This window comes from Rana temporaria, chromosome 10 (genome assembly GCF_905171775.1).
Source record: "Rana temporaria chromosome 10, aRanTem1.1, whole genome shotgun sequence".
Classification (NCBI taxonomy): Eukaryota; Metazoa; Chordata; class Amphibia; order Anura; family Ranidae; genus Rana; species Rana temporaria.
Window position 1 is genome coordinate 75,894,434 of NC_053498.1, and position 20,996 is coordinate 75,915,429.

A 20,996-nucleotide genomic window follows, 5' to 3' on the forward strand; every position below is an offset into this window, starting at 1 on the left:
GTCTATTTGAGTCTAAAAAAGAGTTGATTTGAAATGTCAGCTGCACAAAGCATGGCTTTTTACAGTGTCATTAGAAAGGGACAACTCGTCAATTTTTGCTGCTTCTTTGGACCCAACATAATTTCCCATAGATCAACAGCACACTGTCATTTTTTTTTTTTTTCAACAATTGTGTGTCCCTTTGCTTGACTGGCAAAGTGGTAGCTCATTTAAAGTAAGGTCTGATTTTTTTTTCTTTCTTTTTGTCCTTAGAAAATATATGTCATTGTGGTCCTTTTATTATACACTTCTTTATCGCTGCAAAAAAAAAAAGGGGGTTATCTTCCAAGAGTGTTTCGCGGAGGTAATTATTACATTTTTGTTGTTCACATATTAACCACTTAAGCCCTGGACCTTTAGGCAGCTAAATGCCCAGGCCAGGTTTTGCGATTCGGCACTGTGTCGCTTTAACAGACAATTGCGTGGTCGTTCGATGTGGCTCCCAAACAAAATTGGCGTCCTTTTTTCCCCACAAATAGAGCTTTCTTTTGGTGGTATTTGATCACCTCTGCGGTTTTTATTTTTTGCGCTATAAACAAAAATAGAGCGACAATTTAAAAAAAATGCAATATTTTTTACTTTTTGCTATAATAAATATCTCCCAAAAACATATATAGATTTTTTTTTTCCTCAGTTTAGGCCGATACGTATTCTTCTACCTATTTTTGGTAAAAAAAATCTCAATAAGCATTTATCGATTGGTTTGCGCAAAATTTATAGCGTTTACAAAATAGGGGATAGTTTTATTGCATTTTTGTTATTTTTTTTTTTTACTACTAATGGCGGCGATCAGCGTTTTTTTTCGTGACTGCGACATAATGGCGGACACTTCGGACAATTTTGACACATTTTTGGGACCATTGTCATTTTCACAGCAAAAAATGCATTTAAATTGCATTGTTTATTGTGAAAATGACAGTTGCAGTTTGGGAGTTAACCACAGGGGGCGCTGAAGGAGTTATGTTTCACCTAGTGTGTGTTTACAACTGTAGGGGGGTGTGGCTGTAGGTCTGACGTCATCGGTTGTGTCTCCCTATAAAAGGGATCACACGATCGATGCAGCCGCCACAGTGAAGCACGGGGAAGCCGTGTTTACATACGGCTCTCCCCGTTCTTCAGCTCCGGGGAGCGATCGCGAGGGGGCGATAGCCGCGAATAGCCGTGCCCTCATCCCAGATCGCTCCCACGGAAGAACCGACCACCACATGTCCGGGGGGGGGGGTCCCGATCGGACCCCCGACCCGCAGAAAGGCAGGGACGTACATGTAAGCCCATATGCCTGTACGTGCCATTCTGTGGACGTATATGTACATGCGGCGGTCGTTAAGCGGTTAAAGGGTATTTAAAGCTAGAACTTCTTTTTACTACAGTATTTTTAGATAGAAAAGTAAAGGGTTAAAACTCTTGTCAGGTTTTTATTGCTGTCTGTTTTTCTAAAAGTGTTTTCAAAACTGTCTTCCTTTGTGCAGAAGACCATTAACACCAGGACTGAAAGTAATGGGAAATGTAAACATTTGTGTTGTCACCAGAACAGAAATAGAGATGACAATTTCAAAGTGAGATACTTGTCCTGGGGACAGTTAAAGGGTTTGTAAAGGAAATATTTTTTTTTATCTTAATAGCTTCCTTTACCTTAATGCAGTGCTGTTTTCATGTCCTCATTGTTTGTTTTTGCTCTCAAGTTGCTGTAATTCTTCTCTGATCTCCACACTTCCTGGTTGTCTGTTTCCTGATAACCACAGTACTGGGAGCTTTCTCTCTGTGGTCACTAATCAAGGAGGTGTGATTACTGTGTGTCTAAAACCCCACAGCACCAATCAGTTTCGTTTTCCAAACCATCACTGCCTTGTATTGGCTCTGTGGCTCTGTACGGCAGAGGCAGGAAACACCATGCAAAAACGAAACTAGAAACTACAGGTACATTATATGATTGATTTTTTATCTATTTTTAATCGTTTTTAAAAGGAATCAGTTAACTATTATGTCTCTATACTCTGTAAACAGTCATTTCAGCAAAACATTTTTTTTTTATTTACAACTCCTTTAATAGGGCATTTTCCTCCCTTTAAGGAAATTTTTTCTAATTTTTCGTTGTTTCTACAGGCCTGGAAGGTAAAGCTCAACCTCAGGAGAAAATTATCCCTTGCAGTGGGGCTGCTCATCTGAACTACATGAAGAATTTACTGTGTATACTGTATATATACCACAATGAATTTACCTTAAAGAGGTTGTATACCCTCCTGTATGCTTTGTACCTATAGGTAAGCCTAGAATAAGGCTTACCTATAGGCACTGTAAATATCTCCTAAACGTGCACCGATTAGGAGATATTTACTATATTTACTGTATACTGCGCCGGTGACATCAGCCGCCCGAGCCGTTTCTTCAAGAGCATGTGCTAAAAAAAAATATTGTTTTTTTTCACAATTGTTTGTCTTTTTTTGTTTATAGCGCAAAAAATAAAATATATCGCATAAAAATAATATATGGCAAGCTTGAGCCTTCTTGGTGGTATTTGATCAGAGGTGATACAATACCACCAAAAGAAAGCTCTATTTGTGGGGGAAAAAAAGGACGTCAATTTTGTTTGGGAGCCAAGTCGCACGGCCGCGCAATTGTCAGTTAAAGTGGAGGTTCACCCAAAGAGTAAATTTTTAACATTACACTGAGGCTCATTTTGTCGAGGGGAATTGGGTGTTTTTTTTTAAATCGAAGCAGTACTTACCGTTTTAGAGAGAGATCTTCTCCGCCGCTTCCGGGTATGGGCTGCGGGAGTGGGCGTTCCTATTTGATTGACAGGCTTCTGACAGTCGCATACATTGCGTCACGATTTTCCGAAAGTAGCCGAACGTCGGTGCGTAGGCGCCGTATAGAGCCGCACCGACGTTCGACCTCTTTTGGCTACTCGTGACGCGATGTATGCGACCGTCGGAAGCTCGTGAACGCTGATTTATGGCTAGAATGCGTAAATCGTCGAGATACGCCTATTCACGAACGTACGCTTGCCCGTCGCAGTAAAGATACGCCATTTACGTAAGGCGTTTTCAGGCGTAAAGTTATTCCACCAAAAAGCTGGCCTAGCCAATGTTAAGTATGGACGTCGGTCTCGCGTTGAATTTTGAACATTTTACCTTGTTTGCGTAAGTCGTCCGTGAATGGGGCTGGACGTAATTTATGTTCACGTCGAAACCAATAAGTCCTTGCGGCGTAATTTGGAGCATGCGCACTGGGATACGTCCACGGACGGCGCATACGCCGTTCGTTCAAAACGGCATTTACGTGGGGTCATGGTTTATTTACATAAAACACGCTCACCTCTTCACAATTTGAATTAGGCGCGCTTATGCCGGCCCATTTACGCTACGCCGCCGTAACTTAGGAGGCAAGTGCTTTGTGAATACAGCACTTGCCTCTCTGACTTACAGCGGCGTAGCATATATGTGATACGCTACGCCTGCACAAAGTTAAGCCAATCTTTCTGAATCTGGCTAATAGATTCTTATCTCTAGGTTATCTGCCAAAGCTTTTGGATTTGATCACTCTGGAGCTGGGGTAAACAAGAGGGAATAAAACTAAATAATGGGGGAACACATCCTATTTGCGACACAGCCAATTCCTGGCCCCCCAAAATAGCGTGCATTGTACAGAAAAGGTGGATAATCTCCTTATTTCCCTTAATTCTGTCCAAACTTGTTAATCTCTCACAAATGAGTGTCCTCTATAGAGAACAGATTAGTAAAAGCTGATGTTGGTTTAGGTAAAGTGAATAATTGGAGATTATTATGTGAGAGGAAAATGAGTACTTTTCCTCATCTTGAATTTGCGCACTATAGAAAAGTTATTAAGGGGAATAAGGTCTATCATCCTCAGACAGGCATCTCCTAAAATATTCAAAATAATTGTATGTGCAGTTCAGACTATGTGGTGTATTTTATCCAATATATGTGCAATGTATTTATTGAGTTAGCAGAGAAGGCAGTTGCATTTAGTCTTGTTAGGATGGGCATGCAGTTTCTCAATTGCGGTTCCAAATGATTGATTTGATTCTGTTGTTAATCGTGGGGTGATAAGGAAAATTATTATCAAAAAGGCCAGCTTTTTGGATTAAAACATTGGAATGTTTTCACGTACATGGGTTCAACTGGGGGTATGAATTATCCTGTCATTTTTCATCTGCATCTGTATGAATTTAAATGTATTTTATATTATTAGGGAAATATCTGCAGAAACAGTGGACATTTTTTGTTTTGAACTTTTCCATTGGGTGATTTTTCTTTTAAATATGGGAATTACATTTTTTTTAAACACCTGATTTTATTGCTGGGTACAGTATGAGCCTTCAACAGGGAGAGTTGTCAAATATAAATAACATTATATATAAAAAAATACATAATAAATGAAATATACAAATGATGCAATTTTGTCCTCTGGGTTTTTATTTTTTTTGTTTAACACATCTATTAGAGGCTAAAACTCTCACCAAAAAGAACAACTAAAGGCAGGGGGCCATCCTGACTCAAATAATGGAAGTAACACTATGGGCCAGATCCACATAGCGCATCGTAATTTTAGTCCGGCGTAGCATATCGTAGTAACGCTACGCCGCCGCAACTTTGAGAGGCAAGTGCTGTATTCACAAAGCACTTGCCTCTAAAGTTACGGCGGCGTATCGTAAATCTGCCGGCGTAAGGGCGTGGAATTCAAATGATAAAGATGTGGGCGTGTTTTATGCGCCGTCCGTGGGGGTATCCCAGTGCGCATGCTCCAAATTAACACGCAACAAGCCAATGCTTTCGATGTGAACGTCATTCTACGCAAAGCCCTATTCGCAAACTTTTTACGCAAACAACGTACACAACGGAAAATTCGACGCTGGCCCGACGTCTATACTTAACATTGGCTGTGCCTCATATAGCAGGGGTAACGTTACGCCAAAAAAAGCCTTACGGAAACTACGAAAAAAAATGCGCCGGCCGGACGTATGTTTGTGGATTCGCGTATCTAGCTAATTTGCATACTCGATGCAGAAATCGACGGAAGCGCCACCTAACGGCCAGCGTAAATATGCACCTTAGATCCGACGGCGTACTAAGACGTACGCCAGTCGGATCTAGCCCAGCTTCAGGCGTATCTTGTTTTGTGGATACAAAACAAAGATACGCCGGAGCAACCTAGCAGTTATCAATAGATACGCCAGCGTAACTGCTTTGTGGATCTGGCCCTATGTGAATAGCATCAAATGTCCCATAATACCTAATAAACACAAAACCAGAAAATTCTATAATGTGCAAAAACTATCTTTATTCCTATGATTGTACCGCAAAACCCTAACCCACAATTGAAAACAATTAAAATAATATTAACCCCTGGGAGAAACTGATGAGTGGAATCCCTTTTAGATTGTAAGCTCTAACGTACAGGGCCCTCTGATTCCTCCTGTATTGAATTGTATTGTATCTGTACTGTTTGCCCTAACGTGAAGCACTATGCAAACTGTTGGCACTATATAAATCCTGTATAATAATATAATAATAATAATAATAAAGGCATTTAGTAATAATCAAAAATCAAGGAATTGTATTAAAAAAAACTACACAATTTTAAAAGAATTATAATCCAGAAACTTAATGTATGTAAAAAATATTAACTCTTTTGACTACTCATAAGTACCTCTTTAGGTAGGATCCCAAGGAACAGCAATATACAATTACAATAAGGCAGTTGTATGATGATCTTGCTGAAATGTAAGCTAGAGGACAATTCTAAATGGACCATAGGCCTAGTGAATTCTGGACTACAAAATATTGCATATCATTTCATGTAATTGAATTATGAAGTGGAAATCAGCTGAACATCAACAATAAATCAAACAGGCATTCATTCAAAAAGGTTCCAACAACTGGCACCCTTGGCTTTTGGATCTTGCAACATAAACCTAGAAGGAATAAATCTGCATGCTATTTATATAAACATGTGAGTGGATTCTTTAAAATGCAGTCATAGTAGCACACTCCAGAAAGAGCATTTAATAGCAGACATTACAATGAGGGATCACTTCAAATGCTTTAAATACACAGTTGGACAGATAAGCCCATTTAGTTAGCGAACAAACATCCCTAAAGGATTGGTACACTGTGATTACAGCTGTATAATTATAGACAACAGTCAGCTTGTTAAAGCAGTATTGTAGGAAGAAACTTTTTCTATTGAAAAGCCTGTGGCATGCATAACACAACCCAAACACTTCACCTGGTGCAGAAAAAATGCGCACACACATAAAGAGTGATACACAAAAAACTGTAACGGGTGAATCGTCAAATGGTCCTCTGAAAAGGACCCAACCCTGATCCCCGGGGCGTTAGGCTCCAGACGGGGACTAAATAGCAAAAGATTACAGCGCTCAGGATGTCTGCACTAACAATCAATTATAAGGGGAGATTAATAGCAATAAGAATAAGCTGAGAGACCACAACGGATGCGTGTATGGTCTAATAGTCCATAAGTAGATAAGTCCAATTAGGAAATAGTCCAAGCACAATGCCGTTTAAGCTAGTGCTGTTGGCCATATAAAGCCAGTGTGGATGGTATACAGGTGCTCAGGGCAGCTCTCCAAAAGCGAAGCCAGCTCAGAATATGCAAAAGAAAAACAAGAAGAAAAGCGCCTCTGAGTATTCTGTTATACATTTTTATGGTTTAAAAATATCCAGCACTTACATCAAAATACAAATGGTGTAGTTCGAGGAGCTGGTGTAGTCCTTGCTGACAATCAGTAAAGCCAGGAACGGGAGATGTGACATCTACGTCAGACATCTGCAGCCGCTCGGAGCTGGGGGGAGCTGACTGAGCCCGGCCCTAGAGGCAGGTGTGAAAAGTGTGTTTGTGGAGATATTTGCCAAGGTGCCATACGATAAGTGCCCCTCAAACACTCGTGCACTGTATGGCACCCCTGGACTGCCACTCCAGGGGCACTATCTCCACAGGCTTTTCAACGGACCCTGACCCCCGGCCCGGACCAGCGGCACCCTTCCTAGCCAGGAAGGTAGGAGTTCTGAGAGATCGGGGAGTTCCCACTAAAGCAGGCTACTCCCACAACTCCCATCCCTCCCTCACGTTCAGGAAATACTGACCGCTCCTCCTGACAAAAAGAGGAGCAAGGGTTCTCTCCCGAACAACTGACTTTGGCAGGCACCACCAAATCCAGGCCAGAGGCCAGGGGCCCAGCCCTCCAGCTTCGACCTCATGCCTCTCCGTCCAAATCAGAGGGCCTCCGCCTCCACTCCAGCAGGCTTAGCATCTACCAACCGCCATCCCTTTCCACCTCGCCGTGTACTCAGGACAGTTAGCATAGCACCACCTACTGGCAACTGATAAGAACAGATACTACACTTGATCTTAGCCAAAAGGCCGAGAAGCAAGAAGCGAAGTATTGTAGGAAGAAACTGCCCTGGTAAGGAGCACACACATGCTGATTGTGCACAGTTTGCTCCCAGCCTGACAAAGAGCTAGACACCGCACACCACTAGCTCAACAGATGGAGAGGAATGTGAATGGCCTCAGTCTGGATCTCCTCCTAAGCCCCGCCCGTCTGATGCATTTCGCCACGCCCAACAGAGCTTAGTCACAGAGGTCTGAAATGTTGCTATATAAAATGGGAGCTTGGCTAATTTGTACTGCCATGCTTTTGCAATAAAGTGAAATAATTTTAATACAAACACCTGTGTGTGGATTTGCAAAATTTGTGCACCTGTAGCGGTCTCCCCGACTTTCAAGGGCTTGATGATGACCAAAGAGCCAGGGAGAACTGCCATTCCTCCTCAGGGTGCAGGTTACTAGGCATATTGGGTGTGGTGCAAGGTGCAAAGATTGGGCGTAAGTCCCTTTTTGTAAAAATTAACAAAAAGAGTTATATTTCTCTTAACGGGAATGGTGAGAGAGAGGGTTAGGGCTCAGGACACTCTACAGGCAAAGGCAATAACAATTAGGCAAACTCTGTAGACAAAATAGAACTAAGCAGACAGAAATCTAGAGACATGCCTCTCTTTGATAGAGGACTGGATGTCAAAGAGTTATCTTAAACTCAATGGAGCGAAAACAGAACTTCTCCTGTTTCACGCCAAACGTATGAATCAACCTGCAACAACTTGGACCCCCCCGCCCATTCTGGGCAAAAGCATCACCCCTAGCGCCAAAGTCAAAAGTCTAGGGGTCATCTTTGACTCCTACATGACAATGGATGCACAAATAGGGTCAGTAGTCAGCGGATCTCACCATCTGCTGCGCCTACTACGCAGACTTACTCCTTTTATTCCCAAGGAAGACATAGCGGTCGTGGTAGGAGCTATTGTAAGCTCAAGATTGGACTATGCAAATGCCCTTTACCCCGGACTCCCCAAGTACCAAATCGCTCGTCTACAAGTCGTTCAAAATACGGCCGCTAGACTTGTGACTGGGAAAAAACCCTGGGAATCAATCTCACCTTCACTGAGATCCCTTCATTGGTTGCCAGTAAAAGACAGAATCACTTTTAAAGCACTCTGTCTAACGCATAGATGTATCTATGGGAATGCTCCCCATTATCTATGCGAAAAAATAAAAGCTCATAATCCCAATCGCGTTCTGCGATCCACCAATCAAAATCTCCTCCAGATACCGAAAGCCAACTACAAGTCCAAAGGAGAAAGGAGATTCGCGGTCCATGGGCCTAGACTATGGAACGCTTTACCAACCAGCATTCGGTTGGAGAACCACTTGGCGTTCAGGAGAAAGATCAAGACTCATCTCTTTTGATACCAAAGGAGACAGGAACAACAAGCGCCCAGAGGCGATTAAGTTCGCATGTGTTGCGCTATATAAGTTTTCATTCATTCATTCATTCAGAAATACAGATAAGGGGCCTTTAAGCTGAATGCAACAATCTGTATCTTGTAACAACTGCTGTCTCCTATAGCAACAACTTCTCTCACAGTATCCTACTGTGGATCTTCCAATTTAACTCAAAGTATACCCCTGTAGATCTTCCAGCTTTACTCACAGTATCCCACTGTAGATCCTTAAGCTCAGCTCGCCTTCTTTCACTAGACTTCTTGGACTCTCAGCTACCCTGGATCCCTCGAGCTTCACCCACAGCTAACCGCTGTACTTATCTTCAAGGTTTACTTACAGTCACCTGCCGTACTCCTTGAAGGAGGTTCTGTAGTGGCCATCTCAGTCTCCTGACCTCAATATCATTGAGCCACTCTGGGGAGATCTCAAACGTGCAGTTCATGCAAGACAGCACAAGAATTTACAGGAACTGGAGGCTTTTTGCCAAGAGGAATGGGCAGCTTTACCATCTGAGAAGATAAGGAGCCTCATCCACAAATACCACAAACGGCTTCAAGATGTCATTGATGTTAAAGGGGGCAATACACGGTATTAAGAACTGGGGTATGTAAACATTTGATCAGGGTCATTTGGGTAGTTTCTTTTTCAATTATGATTTAAAGAGTAATATTGATTGATAATAAATGGCCTTAGCCAAACACTAACCATGAGTGAAAGAAAGATTCTCTAAAAATGGCCAATAAATCTTAAATTCTGCTGGGGTATGTAAACTTATGAGCACAACTATATATATATATATATATATATATATATATATATATATATATATATATATATATATATATATATATATATATAAATAACCCTATTGTTTGCTACCCAATAATCAGACTCTTTGTCCTTACCTGTCCTTTTTGAAATGACTTTCCTAAACCTTTTGACTCTCAATGTTCAGGGTCTCAACTCTCCTCCTAAACTTACCAAAGCTTTCCAGTCCTTTTCTAAACTCTCAGCTCATGTTGTTTGTTTACATTTCATGACGCAGTCCTCTCCCAAATTTTTTGGTCGAAAATACCCACAGGTTTTCACTGCATCAGCGAACACTAAGCAAAGTATTGATTGCTTTCCATCATACTACTTTGTTTAACCTACGGAAAGAACTTAAAGATCCTGAAGGTCGATACCTTATACTCTCCGATCTCTTGTTAGATGATGAAGTCACTATAATTTCTTACTATGCTCCCAATAAGAACCCTTTATCTTTCCTCTCACATCTATTATCAGTAGTAGAAACACATAAAAGTGGCACACTCATTCTTGGTGATTCAAATCTAATATTATACCCTTATCTGGACAAATCCCCAACCCCAACTACGGCCCCTCGACTCTCTTATCAAAGACTCCTTAACCAATACTCTCTCTTAGACACATGGAGAGAGAACATAATTCAGCCAGAAGACAATATACTCATTATTCCCATCCCCACGGTTTTCCAGAATAGACCACCTTTTGGTGAATCTTAGTACCTCAGCACTTATTCTTAACTCAATTATTATGACTTGTATCTGGTCAGATCATAATGCAGTTATAACAACTCTTTCTTCTTTGGTTACCAGATCCAACCTCCACACTTGGTACATAAACGATAGTTTACTGATAAAACCCATATATTGATTACAAATAGAAACAGACATACAAGGTTATCTTATGAATAACAGTTCTACTGATACAGACCCTCTAACCCGCTGGGAAGCCATCAAACCATATATTAGAGGGGTCTGCATTAGCCAAGCCTCTCACCACCGTAAGAGAAAACGTCAACTCCATAAACAATTAGAAGAGGCTTTCTATAAAGCTTCTGAGGATTTCCAAACAACACCCTCTCTATCAAACAAATTAAACTATGACAAAGCACATTTAGAACTAGATCTTTTATTGACAGAATCAGCAGAAAATATTCTTCGCAAATCCAAACATTCCTTTTATATGAAGGCAAACAAGCCAGACACATTTTTTAGCCTTAGCACTCCGAAAACTTGATCATACCTTGAAACCTATTTGATAAAAACTAACAAGAGATGACTATACCAGCAACCCACTCAAAATGTTGAACAAATTTCGTAGAAAACTTATCACGCTATGCAAAAGTACAAATACATTTGATCAATCTCATTTGACCAGGCTGTTATCCTCTATTAACCTTCCTTCTCTCTCCCCAACACATCAGGAAAATATAGACAAACCTATCACACTAACAGAAATTTAGACCGCAATAAAAAAATTGAAACCTTGTAAACGCCCTGGTGTAGATGACTTTTCATCCGTCTATTATAAATGGTTTTCCACAATTTTATCACCACTTATGGTTGAAGCCTTCAACTTTCTGCTTAATGGACAATTTCCATGATACCTAAACCAAACACTGATGATAGCTCATGGTCAAATTACAGACCGATTTCCATTCTTAAAGTGGTAGTAAACCTGCACAAAAAAAAAAACAGGAAAAAAAAAACCCTGCAAGGCTAAGGCATAATGAGCTAGTATGCAGCGCATACTAGCTCATTATGAAATACTTACCTCAGAACGAAGCCCCTGTATCGGAGCCCGATCCACGCTGAGGGAGCTGACATCTTGCCCTCGGCGTGTCTTCCGGGTTTGCGGCTCCGGCGCTGTGAGTGGCCGGAGCAGTGTAATGACATGCACGTGGGAGTTTTCTTCCCGGCATTTGACTGTGACCCTCTTTCTATTGCAAATTTACTATGGTTAACTCCTACACAGCGGAAGAAAATCACAAATCCTATTTCCAAACACAGCCTTTCCATTTGGGACAGATTACAATCCAGATTTGGACTCATATCCAAACATAATCCCCTCCTTTCATTCTTACGTAGCCCTTCCTTCTGCCCAACATGGTCCTTCCCAAATTGGTCAAATGTAGGTTTAATTAGCATTCATCATTTCTTTAATTCTCAAAATATCATACCATTTCCAGACTGATGTAAAACATATTCCCTTCCATCCACAGAAACCTTTCGATATCTCCAAATAAATTTATTTTTGGAACACAACAAACCAACTGACACACAAACTCCTGACTTCACCGTCTTTGAAAATGTTTGCAAATCTGACCCCCACAGACGTGGACTTATTTCTGTCATATATGAACAATTACTCTCTCATGTAACTGCTACTCCTCTAACACACACACTTAAATGGGGAACTGATCTTCATCTTCAACCAAATTAACTAGGCTGGTCTCCAATTTGGCAAACCACTAAATCAGCCACACTAAATATAGTGGCTTTTGAAACAAATTATAAGGTGCTAACTAGACGGTATCTAGTCCCATCCAGATTATCCAAATCCCCCCCCCCCCCCCCAATATCCCTCTCATTGTTTTCGAGGCTGTATTACTCTGGGTTCACATGTACATAGATGGTGGGAATGTCCCATAGTAAGCTCCTTTTGGTCAGAAATCTTCAAAATTATTTCTACTATGTTCAAAATAACCCCTTAAACCCGATCCCTTGGTAGCACTTCTGAACATAAAACCACAAATCATAACACACTGTCAATTCAAATTACTTATTTTTATAACCACGGCAGCTAAACAAACTGTAGCAAAAGCGTAAAAATCAAACTCTCTCTGCATAGAGTTAGTCAAACAAAGAGTCACACAATCTATGATACATGCTAAAACTGAAGCTATACTACTAGATAAAGTTTTTAATTTTGAATCCTTATGGAGACCTTGGATCAAACACTATTTACCCTCTGGTTTGGACTGTTCACTAATTTCTCCCTGAGAGATGCTTCTATAAATGCCTTCACCTGATTCTCTAACCATTGACCCCCCTGGACATTTCTTTCTCTCTCCCCTCTGTGCCCATACCCTGTACTAGGTTTATTCTTGTTAATTATCCAATATACCAACTGTAATAGAAGATGCTTTGAATGGTTGGGATTTTTGAGCTTCGCACCAGATAAAGCCAAGCCAAGAGAAGGAACTTGGCCCTGGTTTAGACTAATTTATTCCCGCAGCTATTCTACAACACAATAACTTTATATGTATTTTTAGGTTCATTCTATTCTATTCTCTTCATAGATTACATTATTATATTATATTATTTCAATCAACTTAAGTTTTCAATTACTTGTCATCAAATAGCTGTCATGAAGCTATGATTATGACCTTTCATGTTACATAATCTTATCCTAGAATCTAGGTTATCTATTTTCATTTACATTTATAAGAGGTACTTTCCTGATTTCTATTATACTATTGTATATGTACTGTTAATGGAATATCTATTTCTATTATAGTATTGTACATGCCCTGGTAATGGAGTTTTGTTGATAATTATAACATTCAATAAAATATTTGAAACACAAAGGAAGAGGTGCAGCAAGGAATTTGAAAGGGTTCTAGACCCATGTCCCCCCCCCCCCCAATAACATCACCTGATGGACACCAGCATCATGCCCATGTGTTACATTGCCCTCTTTGTGAAAACTAAGTCACCACTCTTCCCTAACGATCAGTTAAATGGGAATGTTTTATTATTTACTTATTCAACATATGTTAACAATGAAATACAACCTGTATATAATGGGGGGGGGGGGGGGATTTAATGGAATGGGAGTTCTGGGATGATTTCCATACAGAAGGTTTTGTACATGTGTCAACATCAGTGGAAGTGTGCAATTTTTTTGTACTAAGGGGAGGGTGCCATGTTACTAAAGACTGTCCCATTCCAAGCACTGCAGCTTATATTCAGTTGTGGCATGCATTATTTGTGCAATGTACACTCTACAGCTTTGTGTAGTATGAATCATTTTGGATCTTGTGTTATTTTTAAAACAAGTTGTAATGTAATGTTGTAATAGATCACACCACTTCAATAACAGAGTGTTCTTAGGATAGAAAGACAACACGCAGATAGCTGCTATAAATGGAACTTTTAGCTATTAAAGCAAAACTGCTTTAAATACTCGGTAAAAGTACACACGTATGGTACAACGGGCTGGAACAGACTTCCATGCTGTACTTTACTAGGCGGATTGATTCCCTTCCAGAAATATTGTTTTTCTGAACCAGGCTAGGCCTCTCTTGTAAACTTTAGATGGGTGAGGAGAACATACTCACTTTTACTAGTTCACTAAATCCAGGGAAGACTGCAAATATCAGCCCAACTTAGCTACATCTTTAACATGGAGTCCAGTTTTGGTCACTGCATTGTAAATAGGAGAGGATGAAGAGAAGGCAGCAAACTAGTGATTGTATTGTGGAGGAAGGAGAGAGAGGAGGCAATAAGACCAGATTGTGGAAGAGGCAACACTATGGAAGTGGAACTGGATAGTAGGTACTTGGGCAGGAGTTTAAGAGATTGGGCTAAAGAGTAAGAGAGAAATATTTTTTATCCAAATAATTGATTTTACTTTTTTTCCTTCTGTGTGGCAACATTAATAACTAGTGAACAAAATATAGTTATACAGTTGTGTTCAAAATTATCCAACCCCCCAATGCTGTAAAGGGTTTAAGGGAATTTAGTGTACATTTGTAATTGTATTCAGAATGAAATCCTACAAGGACTTCTTAAAGAACCATATGCAACTAAAATGACATCAATTGGTTTTGTAATACAGTAGTAAATGTTTATTTTGTGAATTCTTCATTTACACAATTATTCAACCCCTTAAAGACTACCACTCTGAAGAACAGAGGTTCATTGAAGTGTATTCAATCAGGTATTGAAAACACCTGTGGATGTCAGGGAGCAGCAATAAAGCCTAATAAGCACCAATCAGGCAGCTTTAAAATGACTGTGATGCTCCTTCTAGACATTTACTGGTGTGGTTACAAACATGGTGAAGTCAAGAGAATGGTCCAGGAAGACAAGAGAAGAGGTGATTACTCTTCACAGGAAGGGCAATGGTTATAAGAAGATTGCAAAGATGTTAAACATACCAAGAGACACCATAGGAAGCATCATTCGCAAATTCAAGGCAAAGGGCACTGTTGAAACGCTACCTGGTTGTGGCAGAAAGAAGATGCTGACTTTCACTGCTGTGCGCTACCTGAAGCGTAGAGTGGAGAAAAGTCCCCTTGTGACTGCTGAGGAACTGAGAAAAGATTTGTCAGATGTGGGTACTGAAGTTTCTGCTCAGACAATACGGCGCACACTGCGTAATGAAGGCCTCCATGCCAGAACTCCCAGGCGCACCCCCTTGCTGTCTCCAAAGAATAAGAAGAGTCGACTGCAGTATGCAAAAATCATGTGGACAAACCACAGAAGTTTTGGGATTGTGTTCTGTGGACTGATGAAACAAAATTAGAAGTGTTTGGGCCCATTGATCAACGCTATGTTTGGAGGAGGAAGAACAAGGCCTATGATGAAAAGATCACCTTGCCTACTGTGAAGCATGGCGGGGGGTCAATCATGCTTTGGGGCTGTTTTGCTTCTGCAGGTACAGGGAAGCTTCAGCATGTGCAAGGTACCATGAATTCTCTTCAGTACCAGGAGATATTGGATAACAATGTGCTGCAGTCTGTCACAAACCTGAGGCTTGGGAGACGTTGGACCTTTCAACAGGACAATGATCCCAAGCATACCTCCAAGTCCACTAGAGCATGGTTGCAGATTAAAGGCTGGAACATTTTGGAGTGGCCATCGCAGTCACCAGACTTAAATCCGATTGAGAACCTCTGGTGGGACTTAAAGAAAGCAGTTGCAGTGCGCAAGCCTAAGAATGTGACTGAACTGGAGGCTTTTGCCCATGACGAATGGGCGAAGATACCCGTAGATCGCTGCAAGACACTTGTGTCAAGCTATGCTTCAAGTTTAAAAGCTGTTATAACTGTAAAAGGATGTTGTACTAAGTACTAAGATTGAATGTCAATTGGGGGTTGAATAAAACTGATAATGATGTGAGCACAGAAAAGACATTTGTGGTTATTTCATTATAAATGTTATGTTATATTTGTCTGACCTACACGTGCCTCTTTGATTTAATTGTAAGCAGGATGACAGGATGATCAAAATCAATGTCAAACTGGCCAAAACAATCAATTTCAGTGGGGGTTGAATAATTTTGAATACAACTGTACATCTACATGGAAGCAGATACATTTGTTCAGGCACAACTTCATGCTTTATAATGAAAAAACATGTTTTTTTTTTAATTGGATCAGCCTGAGCAGGTGCTTTTGGTTGAATTGGATGAAAATGTCATCTATAGGAGGCTCTTGACCTATCCAGCTTGAGACTGGGGCAACAATCTAAGCAGAATGTTCCTTTTCATAAAAATATTTAGTTGCCTGATTGTGGTTTAATTGTGCCTGCATGGCCAACCACCCTCAAGTGTCTATGGGCACTCAACTCTTTTACAATGCATTCAACAGGTCAGTTTGATAGAAAATAATGCACTCTTTATGCTTATTATTTTATCTGAATACTGGCTATTCAAGAAGGCTCAAGCTTGGCAAATATGTGGCAAATTACCGACACATTTTACCACTTTCAATCGACCAGGAATGCCTGAACTCAAGCAAAGTATGATTGATCACTTGAATTTGATCCAATTAACTTATATAAATTTACAACTTTAATATGGGTTTATGAAAAAAACGAATCAGAACAAGAAAAAACAAAGACAATTGCATCAAATTTGCGGTTGGTCAAAACCACCAATTTCTGTACAAACAGGATTTGATTCCAGCTTGACTGAAAGTGGTTAAAAATGCTAGGAACCTGCCCCGTGTATGGCCAGCTTTATGTCATGGTGACATACACATCTGCACTTCTAGTGTCCAGTATGAAAATCATGTATAAATAATGCAAAAAATAAAAATATAAAAAAGAAAAATGAAAATGTTACAACACAAACATTACTAGAACAATACAGCATATGTGCTCAATGAAAAGACACAATTTAAGATGCAATACAACTTTAAGATCTGTGCTCAACACTTACAGACTGGAGATGAAGCCCCATTTAAAGTAAACCTGTCACTTTGTGCATTCAAGGAAAAATAACAGTTTATTCACCCCCCCCCCCCCTTTGTTGTAAATACCTTCTCTGGGCTCCCCCACATCCATGTTTAACAGCTTGGGCCCTGTGGTGGGAGGTGGGGTAAGAACATGTAAGTAGCTGAGGAAGGAGTCACAAGGATCCTTGTACAAGACCAATCTTTTGACCCCCTCACTCAACTACAAGCTAGGTCAAAATACTTATTCCCTGTGTATCGCCCGACAGAGGAAGAAAAGGGAGTCATGCACTGGTCCTAAAGTCCTATAAGGTCCTCATGCAGCTGCACAGGATATAGAAAATCATATGTCCACTCCTAATCAATAGCAGTGATAGGCTATCACTTTGTCTTGAAACCTTAAAGTGTCTGTAAAGTCACAATTTGACTTTATATGTATACCCTCCGGATTATGCTGCCAATAACTACAGTGTGGGTGTTTTCTTTTTAAATGAAAAGACTAAATACCTTGTATAACACTGCAGCTGTGTGGTCACATGATCCCCCTCTGTTTTTCTTCTTCGCCTGACATATGGAGAAAAGCGGGAGGGGCAGGGAGTTCCCTGTGACATCAGCTGACCAATGAAGGGGGATCACGTGACCAGACAGTGGTGGTGTGAGAAAAGGTATGTGTATTACGCACACACACACATACTAGTTATTGGCAGCATAATCCATAGGGAATACATGTATATTTTCTGAATATTGCAGCTGAATAGCAGCGTGAAGGATGGGAGGAGAGCTGCTCTTACACTGACAGGTAGGGAGGGAGAGAAAGAGGGGAGAGACTCACAGCAGAGAGCAGGCTGACATAAGGCACGTAACCTGACCACAATATCATAGATCAGCAGCCATGATTACTGTTGTCAGCACAGACAGGGGGACACAGGAACAGGCAGGATCAACCAGGTATATTACAACATAGGATGAGACAAATTACATGACACAAGCACTGTGCTGTAGATCATGCCTTAACCACTTAAAGTGGAGGTTCACCCAAAAAATAAATTTTTAACATTACATTCAGCCGAGTTGTCCTAATGACAATCGGCTGTTTTTTTGGGGGAAATACCATATTTTCACTTCCGGGTATGTCTTCAGCGGGACTGGGCGTTCCTATCAGATTGAAAGGCTTCCGACCGTCGCATACTACGCGTCACGAGTTGCCGAAAGAAGCCAAACGTCGGTGCGCAGGCGCCGTATAGAGCCTCACCGACGTTCGGCTTCTTTCGGCAAATCGTGATGCGCGGTATGCGACAGTCAGAAGCCTGTCAATCAGATAGGAACGCCCAGTCCCGAGAAGACATACCCAGAAGCGGCGGTGAAAATACGGTATGTACGAAAAAAAAACAAAAAAAAAACAGCCGATTGTCATTAGGAAAACTCGGCTGAATGTAATGTTAAAAATTTTTTTTTGGGTGAACCCCCGATTTAAGGACTGCCTACCGCATATATACTGTGGCAGGGCGGCTGTATTGCAGGAAACAACGTACCTTTATGTTGTTTTCTGCAATAGATACAGTGAGTGCAAGCGATCCTGCTTCACGGAGGAGGATCACATGTGCATACCCGATGTCTGCTGGCCACTCACGATTGCGGTACAGAGCGGCAGAGTGGGGATCTGCCTATGTAAACAAGGCAGATCACCGGTCTGACAGGGGTTAACATGGAGATCTGCTGTTCCTAGTGATCAGGAACAGCAATCTCTATGTTGTTCCTGTCAGCACTTCCCCCACACAGCAAGAAAACACACTGAAGGAACACATTTAACCCTTTGATCGACCTGATGTTAACCCATTCCCTGCCAGTGTCATTTATACAGTAATCAGTGCATTTTGTTAGCACTGATCGATGTATTGGTCTCACTGATCCCCAAAAAGTGTCACTTAGAGTCAGATTTGCCCGCCACAATGTTGCAATCCTGATACAAAACGCTGATCCACCACCATCACCGCCATTACTAGTAAAAACCATAAAAATATTTAAAGTCCAAAAATCTATCCCAACTTTTGCGCAAACCAATCAATATATGTTTATTGGGATTTTTTTTACCAAAAATATGTAGCAGAATGCCAATTGGACTAAATTGATGAAGAAACTCGTTTTTAAAATTATACATTTTTCTGGACATGTATTATAGCAGAAAGTAAAAAATATTTTTTTTTCACAATTGTTGGTCTTTTTTTGTTTATATCGCAAAAAATTAAATATAGCGCATAAAAATAATATATGGCAAGCTTGAGCCTTCTTGGTGGTATTTGATCAGAGGTGATCAAATACCACTTATTTGGGTACAGCATCGCATGACGACGTAAAGTGTACATTAACTAAATAATAAATAACTATAAGGGCTCATTTACACATAATGAGTCCCAGTGATATGAAAATTTCCATTACTGGCAACGAGGTTCGACAACAATTCAGTTTGATGAAGTCTTCTGTTCTCTATCCACTAGATCTAAAGAAAAAAATAAAAGTCTTCATGCAACAGGTAGACGGCCTGCCTGGCACAGTGTTATACTAGAGAGATGACTAGATTGTTGACATCTTAAATAGTCTTGTCAGTTGGCCAATACCAAACTAGAAACGGAATTTGCATTGAGTACAAATTTCATTACAGAGCTGTAACTTCTGTACGTACCTAGAAATTAGGGGTTCTCAAAAATCAAGTTACCACGATACAAAAAAACTGTATGTATATAAAATTGCTGATTCCCTGTATGATCTGACTTAACTTTCCATCTACAACTGTCACCTTTACAGAAACATAATAGCTGCGTGAATTATAAATTGTTCTAAACTGGGGTAGCAGGTTAATGTAGCTAAACTTCATGATACGGCATTACCCAACCCTGTACATTTTGACTGGTTATTAGGTTATGTTTCAGTATAACACACAGTATTATATCTATAAGTATAGCAGTAAAGAAGAAATTCAATGCTATGATATACAGTAAGCTACTGAATTCTATAAGGTTACTACATGGATCCGCTTGGTCACATTCCGCCTCACCTTCTTTATGAACGCAGTTGGTCGCGGTTAGAGTTCAAAATCCTTAATTCCATTTAACTTGTCTTTGGAAGAAATCAGGGCAAAGTGATAGACCACAAGCCAGTGCATATCCCCAGATCCACGAACTGTCAAGCCAGGGTCTGTATAGCAAACACAGACCCAAGATCTGCTCTTCCCCCAGGAATCCTTAGCTCAGGTTACAGATGAGATAAATATAGCTGCTGACTCTGTGCCCTCTGTCTCAAATTCTAGCCTTTCACGGTAATTAACCATTGGTCTTCCAGACTGAGGTACGAAGCTAATTAGTAAATAGGTAATTAGCACCACTATACTATCATTCTAAGAAAAATAAATCAATCAAAATGTATTTAATGTGTGTTTTATTTCTATGTTATAATCCTATAGGACTCAGAAACTAAATATTGTTAAGGGAAAAGTAAACATTGGGGGTTATTTACGAAAGGCAAATCCACTTTGCACTACAAGTGCACTTGAAAGTGAACTGAAAGCGCACTTTCAAATGCAGTCGCTGTCGAGCTGAGGGGGACATGAAAGGAAAATAAAAAACAGAATTTTTGCTTTCATATGATTGGACGATAAAATCAGCAGAGCCTCCCCTAATTTCAGAGCTTCCCCTCAGATCTACAGCGATCTACAGCAAATGCACTTACAGTGGGATTTGAAAGTTTGTGCACCCCAGGTAAAAATTTGTATTAATGTGCATAACGAAGCCAATGAAAAGATGGAAAAATCTCCAAAAGGCATCAAATTACAGATTACACATTCTTATAATATGTCAAAAAAAGTTAGATTTTATTTCCATCATTTACACTTTCAAAATTACAGAAAACAAAAACATGGTGTCTGCAAAAGTTTGGGCACCCTGCAGAATTTATAGCATGCACTGCCCCCTTTGCAAAGCTGAGACCTGCCAGTGTCATGGATTGTTCTTAATCATCATCTGGGAAGACCAGGTGATGTCAATCTCAAAGGTTTTAAATGCCCAGACTCATCTGACCTTGCCCCAACAATGGGTTCTTCTAAGCAGTTGTCTAGAAAACTGAAACTGAAAATAGTTGACGCTCACAAAGCTGA

General features: G+C 40.5%; 1 protein-coding gene and 1 pseudogene across 1 annotated transcript in view; both read right to left on the reverse strand.

Annotated features, from left to right (window-relative positions):
* The window catches only part of USP2 (ubiquitin specific peptidase 2), a 165,150-nt gene extending 145,090 nt beyond the window's left edge, over nt 1–20,060 (reverse strand). The window contains exon 1 of the mRNA XM_040325522.1: nt 19,902–20,060. The gene's annotated coding sequence lies outside the window, so the exon portion shown is untranslated. The remainder of the gene's footprint in view (nt 1–19,901) is intronic.
* LOC120916605 lies at nt 7,364–7,455 on the reverse strand (annotated as a pseudogene).
* Nucleotides 20,061–20,996: the final 936 nt, after the last annotated feature.